Here is a 23,957-nt window from a genome sequence, read left to right as displayed (position 1 = left end):
ATATTGGTAAAGTACTTTGAAAACCTAAAGCCCCATATAATCTTAGCTATTATTATTGCTTTTATTGTTATTGTTTTTTTTATTATTACTATCTGGTAAATAAAGAAAATGTGTGAGAATTGCTCTTCTGATAGGGCAGAGGCATGGGAAATCCATCATTTATGTTCATGGCATTTCAGTCCTTTCAAAAAATCAGTAAATGGTGACTTCTTTATGAAAAGCTCATCTCCTTGAAACCCAAAACTGAGTCTAATAGTTTTTGCCTCAGAATACTATCATTACCCAGAAGGAAATGCCTATTGAAAAGGCAGACAGTGGGAAGGGGGTTAGGAATCTGGCTCTAGCCTCCTTCCAGATTGTATAAATCAAGATTTCTGGCCCGTATCAAGATCCTTTTGCTTCCTTTTTTTTTTTTTTAACTTCTTCTTTACAAAGGGATAGCAAAAAGTATTTGCCACATAAAACAAGTAAAGCTCCATAAAGTTTCAACCAATGAAATCATCTTTTCTTCCTACTGAGAGTCTTCTGGCCCCATCTAATTCCTGTTCTCTAAGGAGTTATCGGAGAGGAATATCCTATATGTTTAAGAAAGCATACACATTTTAATCCTGTTCTTCAGATTTTGTTGATACATAGGATGGGGAAGGTGAATTTTCTTTAGAAGTTTTAGATGTAGCAACACAGAGCTGATTTCTTAGTCAAGAAACTTGGTTTTGAATCCTGCTTTTAGCATTTGCTAGATGATGGCAAAGAACAAATCATTTAATTTCTCTGGATCCCCAATATTGTCACCTGTATAATGAGGCTAATAATGCATATATTATCTATTTCACAGGGGGATTTGTACAGATAATCAACATTTATTAAGTGCCTATCATGTGCAAGGCACTAAGAATGCTTTGACAGAATAAGCCTAATGATCATAATTACATACAGTAGTGTTGCCTGAAATAGAGCTACTATTAACAATGGAACCCTTATAGTATAAATGGGGGGCCTCAATTTAAATACCATCTGAGTATTGTTTTTATAAGGGATCCATTTAAGGTGAACATCTCTTTGGAAAACCATTTAAAACCGTTTATTTACAAGGAAGCGATTTCAGAAATTTTGTTGGGGGTCCTTGTGTCAGGTAAAGCTGCTGACATGTTTCTCCTAGTATAAATTTGCTCTTTGGGAGCTAGATACTTTTCCATATGGGAGCTAGATGTCTTCCAAATCAATGAACCATAATCCATGCTTTGATTCCCAAAAAGATAATGACAGATCCATTTTATTGTTTGCACATAGAATTCTTCTTACTTTATCCTGGAAAATACACTCAATTTATTACAACCCCAAGACTTTCCTGGAAGCATTTTAAGTGACTAGTATTGAGCCTAGAGTGATGAGATTTCATATAAAAATATGGCTAATCTTCAGTGATGCTGATATAATTGAATAGCTATTTCCAAGTTTTCCCAATCTTAAAATAGAGCTATTTAATTTCTTAAGAGTGTTGGGGAACTTTTTCTCAAGTGAAATATACTAAAATTCTTTGGTACGAAGGTATCTTCTGAAAACAGAGAAAAATAATGCTGCAGAGTTTCTCCATGAAGGGACATGATAAAAGCTACTTAAGCATTTCCTTGAAAGGATTACTTTACTTCATTTATAGGTCTTGAAAATATGACACTTGGTCATTTTAATATACAGAATTATGAGCCTTTCTCTTCCATTGGTTTCATGGGCAATCTTATTAGATTTTTTGCTCATTTATTTCTGCACTAGCTAAATACAAAGGCCCTTCTTTTCTTTGAAGGATGTATATGATAAAAAGGATTACAAGCTATTTCTCCTATTTTTCCAGGAAATCCAGCATACAGTTTCTTTGAAGATGATATTTGAGTAGGAGAGGAATAGCCCTTTTTTAGAATTTTTGCTTAGACTCTTAGCAGCTTTGGGAAAATTACATCAGTAAAATGTGTAATTCTTGTAAATTATTTGCTATGTTTCTACAAGACACCAATGCTCATCAATTGAGTCCTTTTCCTTCCACTGAATACATTAATAAACTTTAAACCAGAAGTTCTAGTGGTTACTGTTGGATTTTGCCTGAGGTGACAAGAATCTAATTTTGCAAATTACAATCTGTGCCTTTCTTCCCAGCTCGATAATCATCCTAGAGAATCATAAAATTATAGACTATCAGATCTCTAAGGCATATTAGAGATCATTTAGTTTAACTCTTTCATTTTATAGATGAGAAATTGGAGGTCCAAGGAGGAAACATCATTTGCTCAAGATAAAAACACTAGCAAGTGGCCAGAAAAGGGCCTTGAATCCCTATCATCTGCCTCTAAATTTAGTGCTCTTAAATTTAGTAAGTTAGGGCATATGCCTTCATTTTTGAATTGCTTTCTTTCCAAGTAATATGGAAAGATTATTCAGATCTACTTAATCCTCTACAGAAACTTTTGAACACCAGGGATTAGTTACAATTGAAGGTTCCTTGCCATCAAGACACATTTTGATTCAGACATATTGTGTTGACCTGAGATCTGGGTGATACAGAGCAAACTCTTAAGATTAACGAGGAAGCTATTTTTCCTCACTTTTGTGACCATGATATGTGTAGTGTTTCTTGTTAATACTTGAAAATACCCAAATTAAGTAACTTACTTATGTCTAATCAAGTCTTTGCTGTATCTTTACATTTATTTGTCAGATGAATGAATCAGTTCTTATATTTTTTCATTTTTACAGCAACTTGAAGGGCCAGCAGGTGGAGGTTTTGAGAGGATATGGACAACTTGGGGACCAGCTGTCCTCACTGGCAGTTCTCCTCATTCTCTCTCTCCTTTCACCCCATTTTGATTTCCTCGCAGGGTGGGTGGTGATTCTTCAAGGGAGGGCTGAAACCTCGGATAGCTCCTGTGTCTGTGGCTGATTCTGCCTGGGTGGTCTGCTATTCTTCCCACATTTCTCTTTTCTTAAAGTTTTCAATATTCGTAAGCCTTGGATAGTGTTGAAGTTATTGTGTGTGTTTCTAATTGAGTGTCGACAGTTCTGGATAGAACAGAAGTTCAGAGACTAAATATCAATATCTAAATTTATAATGTTGGAATGCTGGTTTTCACTCCCCTCTCAAAGATCTTTTTAAAAGCTCTTTGTTGTTGGGGGAAGGTAGTTTCATTAGTTTGTTAACAGAAGAGTTCATTGTACAGATAATTTGATTCTAAAAGAAATTCACAAAGCCATGAGAGTGAATATTTAAAAGTCATTTCATTAACTATAATTTATATGAGAATTAGTCACTGTCTTATATCTTTAGTAGGCAGCTATATGGTGCAATGGATAGAGTATTAGGAAAGCAAAACATTTGAATTAATCCTAAAACACTTGCTAGCTATGTGATCCTGGGCAAGTCACATCGCTTCTGCCTGCCTTAATTTCCTCAAATGGAAAATGGGGAATAATAATTACACCTCTCTCGCAAGATTGTGAAGATAAAATGAGGTAATATTTGTATCTGAGGTTCCTGGCACACAGTAGGTGCTTAATAAATGCTTGTTCCCTTTACTTAAACCCCCGAATTATTTCATTTTATATTGTTAAAATTAAGCCACAGAGCTTGAGCATTAAGAATAAAACAAATCTGGCTCAGTACATTATACAAGAAAAAAAAAAAGGTAACTGATAAACATTTGATAAGTGATGTGAAGCTTTGTGCTTAGTTCTTTTTACTCTGGAAAAAAAAATAGCCAATTGTATCACAATCATTCTAGCACTCAGTTTGAGATTCTTGTTTTTACTACCTGTGTGACTTTCCCCCTTCTTAGGCTTGTTTTTGCCTCTCTTTAATAGGGGTTAGACTAGATGACCTCTTAAGATCCCTTCCACCTCTAGATCTCTAAAAGAAGAATTCTCTTTTCTCCCCAAATATACTTGGAAAATATTTAACATAAGGAAACTGAGGTTCACCTTCATTCCTGTTATGGGGGGAGAGGGGTAAGGGGGTAATATAGCATCACTGAAATAACACAGCACTTAAATAAGCTCCTTGAAGGTAGGGCCTGTTTCATTTTTATTTTGGTATTCCCCGTGCTCACCATATAAAAAGGTTCTTTAAAATGCTAATAATTGCTTGTCTGAATAAGTTGGCTTGTCTCACTGACTGAATCGCTATCTTGCTCAAGCAGTTGATGGTATTTTGGTGACAGACCTTAATCTTGCAACAACTATATGACTTACTCTCCCTTCTTGGCACTACAGGACTTTTTTTTTTTTTTTTTTTTCTTTTAAAGTAGACATAGCTCTCTAAACATCTGTCTAGGAAAGTGTTGCTTCAGGATATAACATCTGATCTTCAGTCTGTTTCCAGCTCTGTGATTTCCCTAAGGATAGGGAAGCTGGGACGGTTGTCAGCTCCTCCAAATCCATAAAGGATAAATTCTGGATTCTGGCTGCTTGTGCTTATGGCTGGCTAAGGACAAGGAAGAAAACTGGAGAGAGGCCCAATAGAATGGTTTCTCTAAAGCTCTGGGCTGAAGTCATTTGCCCTTTGACTGAGGATAAGGGTGGGGAACCTCTATGGTGATGTTACCCAAAGGGTCTGCTGAGAACGAAGTCATAGACACTTACTGTAGCTCAGCTGGGAAACAGGGAAAATTTTTGAGAAAAGAGCCCACATCTGTAATCCCTTAAATAAGACCACTGTCCTGATTTTAAGACTTCAGCCCCTAACATTAGAGTCCTATGCTAGAGGTTTAGCCAGCTGTACTCTGGAGTATTGAAAAGTTTTACAGAAACATTCTCCATTCCCTCCCTCTAAACATTTTCAGAAAAATCACACAATAGTGTGCGGGCGTTTCAAATCTGTAACTTCAGCTAAGATGTTTGCATAATGTTGCCTGGGAGATTTATTCAAGACAGAAAATTACTGTCTGTGGAATCATTAGCAAATTGTCCTTCCAAGTCTAACCCCAAGGAAAAGAGTTTCTAACAATGGATTCCCTACAAAGTTAGAGTTTATCCTATATGATGGAGACAACCAGAATGAATTATTCTTATTGTCATCCATGTCATTTTGTCTCTGCCATCAGCTTCTAAGTTCTTTACGGGCAGGGGCTGAACACATTTTATGAATCTCCAAATAAGCAGTTTTCTTAATAAATATGTGCCCAAGTTGTGTTCCAAACTTGGTGAAACTTAGTTCAACTGAGCACTTTTTAAGCAATAAAAGCAAGTATTTGGGATTTTTAAAAAATGTTTTATTTTTCAATGAAAAATATTTTCTGTCTCCCATGTCACTCTTTACCCATACTTACAAGAAAAAAAATTGTATGTATATATGTATGTAATAAAATATGTATGCACATAGTCAAGCAATAAATTTCCCCCATTGATCATATTCAAAAACTCTCTTAATCTGTATCCTGAGTCCCTGTACTTTCTCTATCAGGAGGTGAGTACACACTTCATTACTGGTTCTCCATGATCAGGTTTGGGCATTTCCTTGGTCAAAGTTCTTAAGTCTTTAAATGTGGCTTGTCTTTACAATGCTGTTATAGTTTCCCTGATACTCTAGATGAGTTCACACAAGTCTTTCCAGGTTTCCCTGAAACCATTCTTTGAGTCATTTCTTATAGCACCATAGTGTCCATTATATTCGGGACACCATAATTTGTTCTACCTCTCTTCAGTTGATGGGAAACCCCCTTTGCTTCCAGTTCTTTGGAAAAGCAAGATTTTACAGAGGGCTAAATCAGCTTTCATAGTGGAAAAAAGCAGTGAGTTTGGAGATATGCATAGGGCAAGAAATGAAGTATTTCTAAAGGGGTGCAGTAGATACATCATCCAACAGTCAACTGAGACTTATTTTATTCCTCTACTCACCTAGGAAAGCATATTATCTGGAGAGATTTTGAATTGGCAGGGATTGTAGGGGTCATTAAATGCAACTCTTATTTTTTCAGTTGAGGAAATGGAGGCACAGAGAAGTTAAGTAAGTTGTCAGAGGTCACACCACCATTAAGTATCTGAGGTGGGATTTCAATCAAGGTCTTACAGACTTAAATCTAGCATCCTCTGTGCTGTACCATGCTGCCTCATAGATTTCCTTTCTCATCATTGCCAGCCACTAGGCAGATGTCCCCTAGGGGAGTTGGACTCTTATGGGTAGCTCACCTCCACAAAGTTAAGGCAGTCTTTGAAATTAGTTGAAAAAATTGCACTTCAGAAGCTTTAAAGTACTTGTGGCTGCATGTGTGCTTCTATGCATATTTCCTGAGAGGATTGTCTCCAAACTCTTCTGGAAATTCAGATATGAAGAATAATGCAAAAGAAAACATTGCAATTTTTTTCACATGTAACAAATCTCTCCCCCTCCCCCAACCCTACTGTGTATAATTTCCCTTATCTGAGTTATAAATCCTAGGGGAAACAATGGGCTGAGTCAGCCAGAGGAGAGGCTTTGTATTTATCAAGGGAAAAGCTGGAAAAACCTTGGAAAAAATAAGTGTGTCCCAAAGCTTTCTGGTGAGAATAGGTTGGGAGGGCAGAGTCCCCATATATTTATGTGCTTGCAAAGTTATAAGTTCAAGGAACTTAATTTCTCCATGTGATTAGATCCAACACATGTGAGATGTTTTGGCTTCATATTTAAAGCAGAAGCATATAAACTAACCTTGAGTTTCCTTGCCCAGTTCTTAACTGCATTGGGGAACAAGAATAAACTGGAAAGACAGGGGGAGGGGGCTCAAGAATTCTGTTATTTTGGCTAAATTAAGAAAAAGGAAAGACATAAATTGTTCCTCTTTCTAGGTGTTGTAAGGCCAGTCATTTTTTTTAAGAGTTGTTTTCTTTCTCTTCCCCCCTCCATCCTCCCCACTTAAAGTCAAATTCTCTTCAGTCTGGTTGGGTTGCAATAAGATTTTTTTTTTTTTATTTCATGAAAGCAACAATGCCCATCCTCCACCTCTCTCCTCCCACCCCACAGTTCTTTTCCCCCTCCTCCTTGTGCAATGAAAAATGTGCTAAGTGAAAGCTGGGAATTTTCCATGGCTTGAATCCTGGACTCCTTTGGGTTGCTCCCTAGCCCATTTCCCTGCCCTAATGAGGATCCCTGCCCACTGCAGTTCTTTAGCCAGGAGCACCATCATCATCTTCAGCTGCTCACTCCACAATTTTTGATTTTCAGATTTCACCTCATCCCACCTAAGATGAGTTTGTCTTTGTGGATGGTGGTCATAGCACTAAGGCCTCTTCTCTTTCTCTCCTAGCAAGGAGACATGCCTGTGACAAGCATGTTTGATTTGCTCTGAAAAGTGAGTTTGATATATGGGCGAACCATTAGTGGTTTGAGGGGGAAGTTTCAGCATTTAACAACTTCTCCCTGGTACCACAGACTATCAGAGTTGAAAAGAATCCCAGAGGCTTACTAGTTCAACTTGTCCCTGAAAAACGATCCCTTTTCTTGATAGCTGATAAGGGGTGATCCAGTTTTTGCTTAAAAACAAACAAAGAAAACAAATTTCCAGTGAGCAAGGAAACCTACTACTTCTTAGAAATAGCCCATTGGGTAATTCTGATTGTCAGAAACAAATTGCCAAGATCCAGAACAGCCAGTGAGAAGAGTTTCTGAATGAGAAGAGATGGGTCTATGTAGTCTCAGTTTGGCTGCCAGCAGTCAGATCAGCAAACAGTAATTAAGCACCTGCTTTAGTCTAGCGACTAAGGGGGTTATAAAAGAAAAAAGTTCCCTGAATGATGAATGTGTTATCGATACCCCAAGGGATTAATATTTTGTAATTGTAAGGAACTCAAGTGTGGGGTCTTTGTTTAGTTTCTTCCCTTTTTTTGGTTGATTTCTTTATGTATAGTATCATGAGATTTGGACTGGGTAATCTCTAATGATCCTTCAATTAAGTTCAAATCAACGAATATTCATTAAACATCTGCCATGTTAGACAGTGACAGTCATGACAGTGGCTGGAGAGCTGACCTCAGAAATTGGGAAAATTCGGATTCAGGTCTCATCGTCTCTCATGTGGACAATTCTAATGGCTTTCTCTTTGGCTTTCCTGCTTTGACACTCTCCCCAGTTCTTCTTTTCCATTGCTGCCCAACCACTTCTTGAGGTTACAAATTTCAATTGATTATGATCATCTATCTGACAATGTCATTCTACTGAATAAACTTGTATAGTTTCCTACTATCTCTGCAATAAAATGAACCATTGAGCTTTTGAAGGCCTATGCAATCTTGTATCAACCTCCTTGTGCATTGCTCTTCCACCCACACTAAAATCCAGCCACGCTAGCCTTCTCTGTGTTAATCACACAGGGCACTCCTGTGCCTTTCTCAACTATCCCAAATTCCCAGAATGCATTCCTTCCTCCCCTTCACCTCTTAGAATCCCTTTCTTTTTTTAAAAAGCAGTTTAAGCACAGTCTCTCTAGAAAATCTTAGCTGCTAGTGATCCCTTTCTCTCAAATTACCTTTTATTTAATTGTTCTGTATCTATTCTTTTTAAATTTATTTAATGTATATGTCTCACAAATTAGACAGTAAGTATCTTCTCAGTAAGGATTGATTTCCTATATTTGTATTCTAGGTATGTAGTACAGTGCCTGGATTGTAGTAGATAAAAAGTACTCATTGATTAATTGATCTGGGCCTCTTTAGTTAGGTTCCATATTGGATTTGGAGGGAGTCATAGAGATAACAGGAAGATGGTGTCTTCCCTTCAGGAGTTTATCTGCTATTGAGGAAAACAACATGTATTTACATATACAGACTGGAAGTTATTTTTTTTTAAGTATTTTACAAAGTAAGTACAAAATATATGCAAAATAAGTACAAAATTAACTTCTATTTCCTTTTGAGTAGGAGATTGTTACATTTTTGTACTTGGTATTTTGTACTTTGTGCACTTTTATACAAATACTTTGTATACTCAGGAGCTAACACTGTACCTGGCACAGAGTAGATGCTTAATAAATGATAGATGATTGATTTCAAAGATGGGAGCACCACAGAAAATTTTTCCCTAAGCCATGGAACTGGAACTGAGCCTTGATGGAAAGGAAGCTGGGGATTCTAGGAGGTAGAATAGGGGGAACATTCCAGTCCTTTCAGCTCTAGTACTTTATTTCTCCAAATAGATTAATTTCCTTTTTTTTTTTTTTTTTTTTTTTTGCTTTTCACAGCTACCCTCTATTACTGTGCTTTGTGAAAATAAATCACTTCTCTCAACAACAAAAAAAAAGTAGAGTGATGCTTTTTGCTATGGTGACATAGCCTGAGATAGCTTTTCCAATTCAATCAGGCAGTCTTCCTTTCTTGAGTTCTGGCAATTAATAATGATTTATAGAGGTTTGCTGGGCTGTCCTCTAGAACTGAATCCAGCCTCTTGTTATCAGCTTTTTCTAAGACTCTGCTCATTATTCCCCCCTGATCTCCAGACAACCCTTTTCACATTTTACTCCTGTTGACACAACCACAACCTGTTAGTTAGTCTTGGCTGCCAAGATCAATGTTCTTCAAACTCTACAATTGCTTAGGGAAATGACCATATGCATTGGGGGAGAAAGCATTTGATGGCATCAATAACTAGTTATATCATTCTTTGAGTATTTCTAATAGCATTTTTAGGTAGGCCATGTAACCAGTGACTGTAACCTAGGCTATGAACATGTTCTCTGTAGGCAAAGCAAACCTTTAGTGCAGAAGACTGAATCCCACAAATGCTCCAGCTGCAAACATCTGAGTTCTTGCTATGGTTTTGACAGGGTATTTCCAGAGTTTTGTATATGGCCTGTCTTCCCCCAGTTGTTCACTGGACTCAAGTTACAGAAATGGCTTGGGAACATGCCCAAAACTCTACTTTTCTTTTGGATCAACCAGTAATGATGTGTGGGCTTTAACCTCTCACATACACAATCTTAAATGTGGAAGAACTTGTTTATGAATTTACAATATTATCCAGTTTTTCTTACCTTCACTTAAGAAACTTAGATTTATTATAAATGTTTATATGGGAGGAGGAGGAAAAGACTTAATCTTAGTCACTGTCAGACTGAAGAGTGTGTGAAATTCAGCCTCAACTTAGGGAAATTTATAGGAAATCAGAACCTTAAAGATGTCATAGTGGATCAGACCCTTGACTGCTTAGTCTAGAATTCTGTATCTGATAAGAGTAGAAAGGGTTACCAGAAAGGCATAATAGAGAAGAACTTTAATTTCACAAGATTAGGAAAGTTGTCCCATATATTGTGAACTTCCCTTCATTAGCCATTCTTCCATTACTGAGTTTTTTATTCACAATCAATTCTTTATAACTATATGGAATTTACTGATCCCCTAACTTAACACTTTATAACAAGTCTTGAGACTGCTAGCCATTGAATAAAGTAGTACTTCCTTCTTAATTTTCCTAAAAGGCAACCAGATGGCACAGTGAGTCAAAAATACCTGAGTTCAAATCCATCCTCAGATACATATTAGCAAGTCACTTAACTTCTATCTACCTCAGTTTCCTCAACTGTAAAATAGAGATAACTTCTACCTCCCAGAGTTGCTGTGAGAACCAAATGAAATAATATTTGTAAAGCACTTAACACAATGCCTGATACATAGTAGGTATAATATAAATGCTATCTAGTACTAAAATTTTCTTTCAGGCTTCCATGTCACACTATCCCAAGATTTCATCATCAAATTTCTGTTCATTTTATTCAAAAGAGGGGGTCAAATGGAGCAAGAGGAGAGTGCTGGCTTTGGAACCTGGGGACCTGTCTTTGACTTATTAATGGTGAGATGTTAAGAAACTCCTGCTCTGAGCTGCAATTTTCTCACTGTAAAATTAGGGGATTAGACTAGGTCTTAATCCTATTACATAAGGTTTTAAAATACTTTATGATCTTTGTATATGTTTATCTTTTCTGATTGAAATCCTGGAATTTATTTTGTACTTACTTTGGGCTAGGACTAGTGATAAGCTCTGAGGATTTAAAATAAACAAATAAAACAAAAAGTCTCCTGCTTTCTTGGGGCTTACATTGTACTAGGCCTAGAAGCACAGACAGATGATGAGATTCCAAGCCAGTGGAGGAAGAAGATAACATTAACCACTGGAGAATGTAGAAAGGCCTCATCTAGAAGGTGACTTTTGAATCTGGATTTTAAAGTCCTTGATTTTAGGACACCAAGATGAGGAGAGAATACATTTTAGTGCATACCAAGAAGAGGAGACAGGAAATGAAGCTCCAAGTTTGGGGACTCATTAATAGGTCAGTTTGGTTAGGCTAATGGGAGTTGTGAGTGTGTGTGGGGATAATGTCTCAGACATTGAAATAGAAAGAACCTTAACAGCCCTCTAATCCAATCCCATCATTTTATAGATGAGGAAACTGAGCACCAGAGAGGATAAATAACTCACTCATTATTGTACAAATAGTAATTTGGAGGAGATAAGTATTGCAGTTGGGAATTGAATCCAAGTCCTTTGACACTAAATCTAGTTTTGTTTTGTTTGTACCACACTGCCTCTCAAAAGCCAAAAGAGATGGGGGTTATAGTATTGAGGGCTTCAGATAAAAGATTTGTCCTAGAGTCAATAAAGAATCATTACAGCTTTTTTTGGGCAAAGGAGTGACACAATAAAGGCTAGACTTTAGGGAGATTATTTGACAGCTATAGGGAAGATGGATTAGAATAGGATCAGTAGTAGTAGGGAGTACAATTAGGAGGCTATTATCCAGACAAGAGGCATTGGAGGAATAGATGGGGAAAAAATTTCAGAGGTAGAATTGACACAACTTGGTGGCTGATTGGGTATGGAAGAATGATGAGCAGAGACTTAACAATGACAGTAGATTTTTATTACTATTGAAACTATAATGATTTCTGTTTTGGACATGCTGAAATAATAACAATAAATTTTATTGTTCAGTCATTTGTCTTTTTTGTGACCCCATTTGGGGTTTTCTTGGCATACTGGAGTGATTTTCCATTTTCTTCTCCAGCTCACTTTACAGATGAGAAAACTGAGGCAAACAGGATTACACAGCAAAACATTTCAGAGGCCAGATTTGAACTTAAGTCTTTTTGATTCTGGGCCCAGTGATCTATCCACTGTACTACTAAGCTGCCCTTTTAGAGGTTTTGATGGGTCATCTTGGTGGAGATGTTAATCAAATAATTGATAATGTGCAATTAGAGTTGGAAGAGAATGGTAAGAACTGGATCCATAGATTTGAACATCAATGAGCATGTACATGATACTTGGAATCATAGGTCTTGATAACCAAAGGGTGTGCATAGAGAAAAAAGAAAAGAGTTCTGGAGAGAATTTAGGTAAGAGAATAGAGATTATGATTTACAAAGAGGACTCAGAGCAAACTTCTACATAAAGGAAAAACAGGAAAGAGTAGTCCAAAAAAACCAAGGGAGAAGAATATATCCAAGAGGAGGGGGTCGTGGACAGTGGAGAATGGTTGGTAAAAATGAGGACTGAGAAAAGCTATTGAATGGAGCAGACAAGTTATCTTGGAGAGAGCATTTTCATTTAAGGTGAGATCAGAAATGGGCATCATGGAATAACTAGAAGATAAGGAGAATGAATATGTGAAGGAGAGGAAATAATCAAGGAAGTACACTACCAAAGAAGATGGTCTTAGGAGACACAAGTAGAGAGATTGAATTTTACAAAGAGAATCCTAGTCAGGGCAAAGAAAATCAGTGATGATGATATCAGGTCATCCTAATTTGGGGAATTGGGAGAAGAGCAAATTTACAGAAGAGGCAAAGGATCTCTTTGCTGGGTGATGGATAAAAGAGATGAGATAAGAGAAGAAAAATTTTGAAAGAGCTGCAGTGAGAAGTATGAGTTAGGAAGAATATGCTAAGAGCAGCAAGTGTGTCTTATTGACATTAAATAACAAATTGGCAATAGACTTATTTGACTTGGTTAGGTGGCTTCCTCCAACTGCAATCTGAAATCATCCAGAAGTATTGGAATAACAATAGAGAGGGCAGATAATTGGAGTAAACTAGGCTCCGTATTTATCTAAGCATGAGAGCAGATTAGGAATCTAAAAAGAACCATATAAAGTTGAGCTGGTTATAACTACAAGGTCATATTGACAAGAAGGAATATCTGTCCGAGCTCACATTCATAGCTTGCTTGATGATATCTAGATGATATCTATCTACCTCGTGTTCTGTCATCCTCTTTTCTTTTTGCCTTCACTGCCTACCAATAGGGTTTTCTAATGAGTTTTGTCTTATGTTATATGACAAAATTATTTAAGCTTCAGTTTCAGTATTCATCTATCTACTAAGTAGTCTGAATTAATGGTTTTTGTTGTCGAATTAATTTCTTTCTTTTTTTTTTTTTCTTTTTTTTTTTTTTTTGGCTGAGGCAATTGAGGTTAAGTGACTTGCCCAGGGTCACACAGATAGGAAGTTAGATGTCTGAGGTCAGATTTGAACTCTGGTCCTCCTGACTTCAGGGCTGATGCTCTATCCACTGCACCACCTACCTGCTCCGTTAATTTCTTTCTTTTTTTTTTTTTAATAGCCTTTTATTTACAGGATATATGCATGGGTAACTTTACAGCATTAACAATTGCCAAACCTCTTGTTCCAATTTTTCACCTCTTACCCCCTCCCCTAGATGGCAGGATGACCAGTAGATGTTAAATATATTAAAATATAAATTAGATACACAATAAGTATACATGACCAAAACGTTATTTTGCTGTACAAAAAGAATCAGACTCTGAAATATTGTACAATTAGCTTGTGAAGGAAATCAAAAATGCAGGTGTGCATAAATATAGGGATTGGGAATTCAATGTAATGGTTTTTAGTCATCTCCCAGAGTTCTTTTTCTGGGAATAGCTGGTTCAGTTCATTACTGCTCCATTGGAAATGATTTGGTTGATCTCGTTGCTGAGGATGGCCTGGTCCATCAGAACTGGTCATCATATAGTATTGTTGTTGAAGTATATAATGATCTCCTGGTCCTGCTCATTTCACTCAGCATCAGTTCGTGTAAGTCTCTCCAGGCCTTTCTGAAATTATCCTGTTGGTCATTTCTTACAGAACAGTAATATTCCATAATTTTCATATACCACAATTTATTCAACCATTCTCCAACTGATGGACATCCATTCAGTTTCCAGTTTTTAGCCACTACAAAAAGGGCTGCCACAAACATTCGTGCACATACAGGTCCCTTTCCCTTCTTTATAATCTCTTTGGGATATAATCCCAGTAGTAACACTGCTGGATCAAAGGGTACGCACAGTTTGATAACTTTTTGAGCATAGTTCCAAACTACTCTCCAAAATGGTTGGATTCGTTCACAACTCCACCAACAATACATCAATGTCCCAGTTTTCCCAATCAATGTCCCAGTTTTCCCACGTTAATTTCTTAAAGTATTGACTAATATCCTTTCTTTCATGAGACTCTTGAATCTTCCAATACCAAAATTTAAAAGTGTTGATTTTATGGTGCTCAGCTTTCCTCATAGTCCAACTTTCACAACCATCCATTATTACTGAAAAAACCATGGCATCAGCTGTATGAACTTCTGTCAGCAAAGTGATACCCTTCTTTTTAATATGCTGTCCAGATTTGCCATAGCTTTCTTTCCAAGGAGCAAGCATCTTTTAATTTCATAATTTCAATTGCCATTTGCAATGCTCTTTGAGCCCAAGAATATAAAATATGATCCTGTCTTATCCCTCAATTTGTTAGAAGTGATGGAACCAAGTAGCATGACTTGTTTTTAATGTTAAGCTTCAAACTAGTTTTTACAATCTCCTTTCACCCTCATCAAGAAGTTTTTTAATTCTTCATTTTTTTTTGCTATCAGAGTGGTATCATCTACATATCTGAGATTATTTCTCTTGAAAACCTTAATTCTGGCTTTTGATTTTTCCATCCTGGTATTTTGTGTGAATCTCTACACATATAGCTTATATAAATAAGGTGACAATATATAGCCCTATGGTAGTGTTTTGCCAGTCTTAAACTAACCAGCAGTTCTGTCTTTGGTTTTCACTGTTGCTTCACATATCTGGTTCCTCAGAAGACAAGTAAGATGATCTCTTTGAGGGCTTGCCACATTTTGTTGTGATCCAGTCAAAAGTTTTATTATAGTCAGTGAAGCAGAAGTAGATTTTTTTTTTTTCCTCAAACCCCCTTATTTTCTCCACAGTCCAGCAGATGTTGGCAATTTGGTCTCTAGTTCGTTTGCCTCTTCAGAAACTTGTACTTATTTCACATATTGCTGAACCCTAATTTGCAAATTTAAGCATAACTTTGTGGGCATGTGAAATGAGAACAACTTTTTGGTAATTTGAGCATTTTTTGGCATTGTCCTTCTTTAAGATTAGGATGTATAAATTGATCTTTTCCAATCCAGTGGCTGCTGTTGAGTTTTTCAAATTTGCTGACATACTCAGTGCAACACTTTAATTATATTACCTTTTAGGATTTTAATAGTTCAGCTGGAGTTCCATCACCTTTACTAGTCTTAATGTTAGCAGTGCTTCCTCCTGTGTACTTTACTGATCATTAACCACAATCTCCCTCCCCCCTTTCCCCTCCTCCTTCCGCCCTCCTCTCTCCCCCCCTCTCCCCCTTCCCTCTCCCCTTTCCCCTCCTCCCTCTCTCATCCTTCTTTCCCCTCTCCCTCCCCAACTTTGTCTTTTTTCAAGCTCATCTCCTTTTCTGAAGATCTTATCTTCCTCTTTTCTATCTGAATAACAACCACCTTATAAAACCTGGATAAAGTGCTTCCTTTCTCCATGGTTCTTCTCTAAGCTTTATATTCTTCCCTATTAGGAAGTCAGTTAATGACCATTTTTTTTAACCACTTGCTGTGTGTTAAAGCACGAGGAACACAAAAAAAGGGAGGGAACAGCCCCATTCTAATGGGGGAAGGTGGAATATCATGCAAATGATTATTTCCCATTTTCATTGGATATATATGTATAATCTCATAGGGAAAGCCCTAGTAGTGTGGTGGGTTGGGGCAGAGATCTCAAGACTCAAGTTGAGGAAGAAGATCTAGGGCAGAGTTTTGGGGTTAAGCCAGAGTTAGTGGCCTTGACTTGAACTTCAAGCAAAAGAGGGTGAGAAAGGGCTATCTGACAAATAGTTTAAAAAAAAAAAAAAAAAAAAAAGGCAGAAGAGCAATGTTGTGGAAATATTGAGGGGAAAAGAGATAGACAATCAGTGGCTACAGAGAGCTCAGAGGAAATGTTCTGTCCTTCTACCCACTTATAACATTTAGTTTTTAACTCCCATGGGACACAAAGCACATCCTTCTTTATTTTAGAGATAATTTTGCCCATGCCTTATCTTATCCTCTGGATATTAAGTGCCACAAGAACAGAAACTGTACCTTATTCATCATCTTTGTAGCTTCTCCAAATCCTGGTTTGTATGTGGTAAATAATGAATGAATGAATTAATAATATTATGCTCTATAAGATACATAGTTTTGAAAATTAGTGTAGTTTGTTTCAAAAGAGGCAGAATAAAAGCTTTCAGTAATTTCTGTCTTGGGGGGGGGGGGTGTTGTGTGATGCTTGAACCTGATTCCTAGTCTCATACTGTCAAAATAACCAACATATCAACAATTGTAGCAACGTCATCAAGTAGTTCTAATAGTGGCAGTGCCTTACATGCTTAGTGCAGGTATTTTCCTTATTTTACAGCTAGGGAAATTGAGAGTCAGCAAAGTGCCTTGTTCAAAGGCATGCACAGTAGAACTGAAACGTCAACTATCTTTAATGACTTTACTTCTAGTGTTCATTTCATTATACTAGCAATGTCTATGTAGTTTTAAATGTCAGTTTCCTCAAATAGGTCTTCATGTTCCTTAGCTGTGAAATGAAAAGATTAAATTAGATCATCTGAGTCCTTTCTAAATTCTAACATTCCATGTCATTTCCAGCATCTTTAGTTTGAAGGAAAGACATTTTATAGGAGTGAAAGTTTTTATTGAAGTTCTAAAGTTCAACTATTTTATCTTAACTTCTTTAAAACTTGACCAAAACTACTTGCCATCTAGGGGAGGGCATGGGGGAAGGGGGACAAATTGGAACGCAAGGTTTTGCAAGGGCTAATGTTGAAGAATTGTCCTCACATATGTTTAAAAAAAATAAAAAGCTTTAATATAAAAAATATATGATTATAATTTTTTTTTAAAAATGACCAAAAGTCTTCTAATTCATCAAGTGAGAGCTTCACATTATTCAATTTCCATTACTTTAAACTACCTCTTTTATTTCTCTTCCAAGCCAAGTGAAAAAAATCTGTTTCTACCCCCAAAAGTTGATAGCTAGCAAGAAAGAAATGTAGCATTTGTCTTAAGTGATTTATGCTTAGGCAAACTTATCCTGACATCATTGTATCAGCTGTCATCTACCTACTTACCCAGAATTTAGAAAGAATATTTGCAAATCTCCTCCCACTCAGTGCTCTCTCATACCAGATTATCCCATTAAATGAACAAATAAGATTATAGAAGTAGAGAGAGCCATAGGAAGAGTGGTAACTTGGACAACTTGGAGAAAATTCTTTTACCAGAAAATTTGACACAGATTTCCTTTTGGGCTTTCTGTAGGAAGCACATCATGCTTGTAGAAATGAAGGTTGTCTTCTTTTTCCCAGGAACTATTGGCATGAACCTATTTCTGGGCTAAATGTGGGAAGCATCTGGAACAGTACATGCAAGAAATGAAACTAAGGCTCATTGAGAGCCACAAATCATTAACTGCAAACAGTTGGTTTCAGACAATGAACATGGTCACCATCATATGATAGGAACTATTATTTGGCTTTTTCCAGAGAAGTAAAGAATTGTGTTAATTGTTTAGCTCAGTCATACAGACTTCTGATAACCACTGCCTTCATCTTTCCATTCTGATTATGTACTTCAGGATTGGCATTGGCAATTTCCAAATCAGACAGAGGCACGATTAATCTTAAAAGCTGGTTCTAAATGGAAACAAAATGACTTTATTGGTTTAAGACTTTGAGAATAATTCCCATATTACAAAACTGTTATTTCCATCATGATATTGGAAGAAATTAACCTTCTTTTCCACATTTTAATGTTTGTTGACTTTCATTTATTATGTCACTATCAATTTGCAGGGTACTGCTACTGTCATACAGTTCTTCATTGTAACAAAGAAATACGGTCTAGCAAAACCAGTAGTGATACATCTCTTCAGATATACAATATTTGACATCCATTTCCCCTATCTTTTCTATCATAATGTTTCATTATTGTGATTTTTCATTAATATTTGTCCTTTGGGACAAATTTTGATTCAAATTTATTTGATATAAATTCTGAGTTTAATCCAAATTCATCTGTTTATAGTACTGTCTTAATGTTTGTTTTATGTTGATAGTCTATACATACACACACATAAAAACTATTATGCGGTTTTGCTTTCTTCTGCATTGTTTAATACAAATCTTATCACATTTTTTATTTTTTCTGAATTTCTTGTGTCCCTTGTTTCCCAGGACACAATAACATTCTGCTATATTTGTTTACTGTAATATAAGTCATTCTGCAACTGAAGTGAAGCAATTTTGTTTCCAGCATTTTGCTATCAGAATAAAGGACTGCTGTGAATATATACTGATATATCTGGGATCTTTCAGTTTTCAACTTCATTTTAGTACATGTATAGTAAAAAATCACATTTATTCTCTAAAATGTAGATGGCAGAGAAATAGTGTACATCTTTAGTCCATGTTCATTTTTTGACATTTAGAAGTGTGATTTCTTTGGGACAGAGTTCATGCAAATGGAGTAAATTATTATACGCAATGTGTATCCTATTTGGAAAAAAGAAGGCATATTTTAAGTCCTATGACCCTTTAAACCTAAAATTCCAAAATACCCTGCCTAAACCAAAGCAATATTAGCTTGAGTACATTTGGTACAGAACACCCAGAAGGCATTGGCAGTCCAAGGGAAAAGTGGCGCTCTCTTCTCTCCCCCCCCCCCCCCCAGTTCCTAAAGCTTCAAGAAATTCTTTTCTAGACTCTTTTAAACTAGAAAACTCCGTCTTTTGAGAGATGGCCTGTGAAACTTCTTAGCATTTGCTTCTGGTGAACTGGAAATACTATATACATAAACCTTCTTATTATATTTGACATTGTAATATCCAACTGGAACCTAAGTGTGTATCTATCAAGGAGTAGCAGCTGCAGAAATTTTTTAAAAAAGTGATCAGAATTAGATATTTTTTTTCATCCTTTAAAGGTGTATCAGCATCCTTCTAACTTCCTGCTCTGGTCATGTTACTCACCTCTTTAATTAAGTTCACTTCCATTTTAGCTGTTTTAAGTTTGTGTTTCTTGGTTCCCCTTTCTGCAAACTTTCCAAATCTTTCATGTTTTGTTTTGCTTTGCTTTTTTCTCTTCATTCTCTTTCTGTTTTTCTCTCTGGCTAGTTTTACAGTGAGTAAATAAATGCTTTGCTGGAAACCTGCTTCTGAAAATTTGATATGAATCTTTCATTAATGGATCAGTCAGTCAACATTTGGCTCTTCCTTCCCACTAATATGTTTGTCTCTTGGTCACCTCATCAGGTTGAATGTACCCAGATAATAATACTGAAGTGTTAAAAGCAAAGGAAAGTTTACTTTCTTTTTAAAAGTATGTATTTTTTTGAACAATACTTTCAATTGCTTGCAATTCATTGACATTGAGTCACTTGAGTCACACCACTAATGGTGGCCTATTAATAGCCACTTATATTCCCTTATGAACAGAGGAGAAGAAGGGAGAGAGGAAAGAGGGAGGGAGTTAGAAAATAAGGAGTGTTTCTAAGAATCTGATATTACTTAGAAGCCATTCATTATTGAAAGTATTTAAACAATAATTTGTTGCCATTTTTCAACATAATCTCTTGGCAGAGTCAGACTTTTATTGTTATCCAAAGACAATTGAATAAAATGTCATGCATGCTCTTAATTTAGATTTGCTAGTCTTTAATTTTTCACAGCATCACTGAGACTGCCTTCCTTCCCTAAATTTTTGTTTATCCCCTTGATACATTTCATAGAAACATAGAATCTTGGATTTGGACTGAACCTCAGAAGCTTTTAATATAATGCCCTGTTTGAAGCAAAAATTGACTCTGCATCATTCAGCCTCCTCTTGAACACTTTCAGTGTTGGAAAAACACATTCCATTTTTTGATAGCTCTAATTGTTGAAAAATATTTCCTTATATCAAGCTGAAATATTTCTCCCTGTAATTTCTATCTAATGATCATAGTTCTGCGCCCTGGGGTCAAACTGTAAGTTTAAATCTTTGTCAGCATGACAACCATTAAAGTGTTTGATTTTTATCAACTTTGCAACACCGCAACTTTGTCCTTTTCTTTTCTTTTCTAGGCTAAACATTTCAGATTCTTTCAACCAATCCTCATCGTGGTGTAATTTTTAGTTTCTTTATCATCTTGGTGTCCCTTTTTAGGTGATCTCTAGCTTGTCCATGTCCCCTCTTAAAATGATCGCAGAAATGGTATCCATAGTCCAGATATACCCAGAACAGAATAAAAGGGTGTCATTCATTGCTGATATGAAAACATTGTCCCTATAAACTTCAACAAGTTAGTGATAAATTTATTCACCGGAAACATTTTTCATATTTAAAAATGGAATCATAGCACATGCTTTGTCTGGGGACCATATGTGCAAAAGAGCAGCCATTTAAAAAGTTAAGCAGATATGAAACCACAGTTATGGCTGATAATTCTTTAGAGATTTAATGCTTATAGCTAATGAAAAGACTGTCCCATTCTAAATTGTATTGGCTAATTGGGCCTAATATATTAGTCATTACTCTTGTAAACACTGAAAAGTGTGTGTGTGTAAGACAGAATTGTATTCTTGGAACCCCATAATAGTAGTATCAGGCAACAAGAACAATACCTGTGTTTGCAAGGTAAATTTCAGATAATTACGGTACTTTTTTGGAGGGCATAATTTGATCTGTGGCATCCAAATATGGGTAATAATAAGCAGTCATAACAAATAAGCAGACTTTTACAGTATGTATGTGGGTAGACTGTTTTCACCAGCTCTTCCCCACAGGGGTGTACACCTTTTGAAGATAAAACCTTCATTCATAATCTTGTAATAAATATTTAAAATTTAATGATGATCTCTTGATTCATTTTGATGTTTGATACTTGAAATCAATGAGGATTTGCTCCTCAAGTCATCAAGCATTTACTTAGGAATTTAGGAAACCAGCTCTCTGTGCTAAGGAATTAGGGATATCTAGATGAAAAAAAATATAATCCAGACTGTGCTATTAAATGGTTTATAGTCTGGTAATCCTTCTGGTTATTGCTCTTGCTTTCATTTATGTTCCCTTATGAACAGAGTTGGATTCAGAATCAAAAAGAACCTGGGTTCAAAGTCTGCTTCTGATTTTGTCTATTTTGTCTATTTTGACCCTGGGTATTTAACCTCAGTACTGTAGACCCCGGTATTGAAATCAGATAGAAACTGATCTCTGACATCTGTAGATTAATTTAGAAAACCACAAATGAACATTATCTGTATTGCATTACATTTTTTTATTTATTTTGTTCAATTATTTCCCACTTAAATTTTAGTCTTGTCTAGGCTGTGCTCTGTAGTTTCATTGGCAGGCTGCCTTGAGTTTGATACTTTTAATACAGACAACTAATTCTCTTAAGACTCTTTAAGTTGCAAAGAAGATGGTACGTACCTTCATTGGTAGAGAGAGTTTCTTTATTTAAGAAAGAGATCCTGCACTGATATATTGTTGATGAAGTTGCAAACTGATTCTGGAGAACAATTTGGAACTATGCCCAAAAGATTACGAAACTGTACATATCTTTTGACCCAGCAGTGTCTCTACTTGGCTTTTATCCCAAAGAGATCTTAAAGGAGGGAAAGGGACCCACATTTACAAAAATGTTTGTGGCAGCCCTCTTTGTGGTGGCAAGAAACTGGAAACTGAGTGGATGCCCATCAGATGGAGAATGGTTGACCAAGTTATGGTATATGAATGTTCTGGAATATTATTGTTCTATAAGAAACAATCAGCAAGATGATTTCAGAAAGACTTGGAGAGACTTATGTGAACTGATAATAAGTGAAGTGAGTAAAACCAAGTAAACATGGTAAACAGCAACAATAAGATTATGTGAAGATCAGTTCTGGTGAATGTGGCTCCTTTCAACAATGAGGTGATTCAGGCTAATTCCAATAGACTTCTGATGGAGAGAGTCATCTGTACCCAGAGAGGGACTGTGGGAACTGACTATGCATCACAAAAAGTATTTTCACTGTTGTTGTTGTTGTTGTAGTTTGTTTGCTTTTTTTCTTTTTTCCTGCTTCTTTCCTTTTTGATTTGATTTTTTTGGTGCAACATGATAAAGGTGGAAATATGTATAGAAGAAATGCACATGTTTAATATATATTGGATTCCTTGCTATCTATGTGAGAAGGTGGAGGAAGAGAGAGAAAAAATTTTGAAGCACAAGGTTTTGCAAGGGTGAATGCTGAAAATTATCTTTGCATATATTTTGAAAATAAAAAGCTATCATAAAAAAAAAAACCTGTCATCAATGAAATCACTTATTTATTTCCCACGTTCCTTACTTCTACCTCTATGAACATATTACTATTATATGCAACATAATATATTATGTAATTATATATTATATATACATTATATTTTATTTATATATGTTATAATTGTATTTTAATACCTTTTATATATTATACATGTATAACGTAAAACACGTTTTGGCACAGTAGTAATATAGAGAATGACACATGTGAAATGCTGTTTTATAAACCATGAAAATTATCTCTAAATTTACATGAGGGGGGAGGAGAGAGTTTGGATCAGTGATTTGTGTAATACATTGACTTCTCAGTTTATAAACCTCAGTCACCAATTGAAATTAATAATTTATCTAATTCATCCATTAGATTGTTCCTTGAGGGCAGAAACTTCCTCTTGCCCCTTTTTGTATTCCTAGTGCTTAGAAGATCATAGTAGGCACTTAATAAATATTGATTGATTTGTAATTTTACAGTCTTAGTTCCCCAAACTACTCTGACATTGTGACTTGCCCAAGGTCACATAATTAACTTGTGTCATGTAATATTTAACTATGGGAGATACAAGGTTCTTTATCCACTATGCCATGTCACCTTTCCAAAGATAGTGTTCTCACTAAGCCATATTTCATTATTTTTTTTCACTTCTACTTTATCCCCAACCTATTGACCTGTCTTTCAACCAAAGATGTCTGTTGCTATCTATTATTTTTTTCAACAAATTCTTTTTGCATTATTATAGTTCATACTCGCTGCTTAGAGAAAGCACCTCTTGACTCCACAATTTTCATAGGAAGACTGGAACTCACAACTAAAATAAGAATAAGCTAAGATTGATATTTTGGGCTTCAAACTGACCAGTCAGCAATTTTGTGATTTTTGGAGCTATTTGCCAAACATCTATTTTGATTTCAGTGAGTGATCTTTGTGAACCTATGATATAGAGGAAGAGAATTTGCTTGATTATAGCACTATTTAATAAGTCAGTATTTGAGTGCCTGCTGACCGCTGAGCATGCTATTAGGTGATGGGAGGAGGAAATCAAAAATGAAATAAATGGTTTAATATGTAATGTCTATGTTCCAAGAATTCTATTTGGGAATTCAGAATTGTCCCTATAGTAAGGAACTTGGGTCTGCAAAAAAGTTTGAATGACAACTTTGCAGACAGTTATTATTTCTCCCTTGAATTTTCTCCAGGTTAAATATTCCCAGTCCTTCAAATGATTTGTCAGTGATATGAATTCAGATCTCTTCATTTTTGCTGTCCTCCTCAGAACATTCTTCAATTTATCAATATTTTAAATTGTGG

At 36.0% G+C, this 23,957-nt stretch overlaps 1 protein-coding gene across 4 annotated transcripts in view; it reads left to right on the top strand.

Annotated features, from left to right (window-relative positions):
* Positions 1-23,957, top strand: part of AFAP1L2 (actin filament associated protein 1 like 2) — a 130,020-nt gene that overhangs the window by 26,829 nt on the left and 79,234 nt on the right. The window lies entirely within an intron of this gene.

Source organism: Sarcophilus harrisii, chromosome 2, assembly GCF_902635505.1.
Source record: "Sarcophilus harrisii chromosome 2, mSarHar1.11, whole genome shotgun sequence".
Lineage (NCBI taxonomy): Eukaryota > Metazoa > Chordata > Mammalia > Dasyuromorphia > Dasyuridae > Sarcophilus > Sarcophilus harrisii.
Note: the sequence above shows the minus strand (reverse complement) of the source record. Positions and strands in the feature narration are given on the sequence as shown.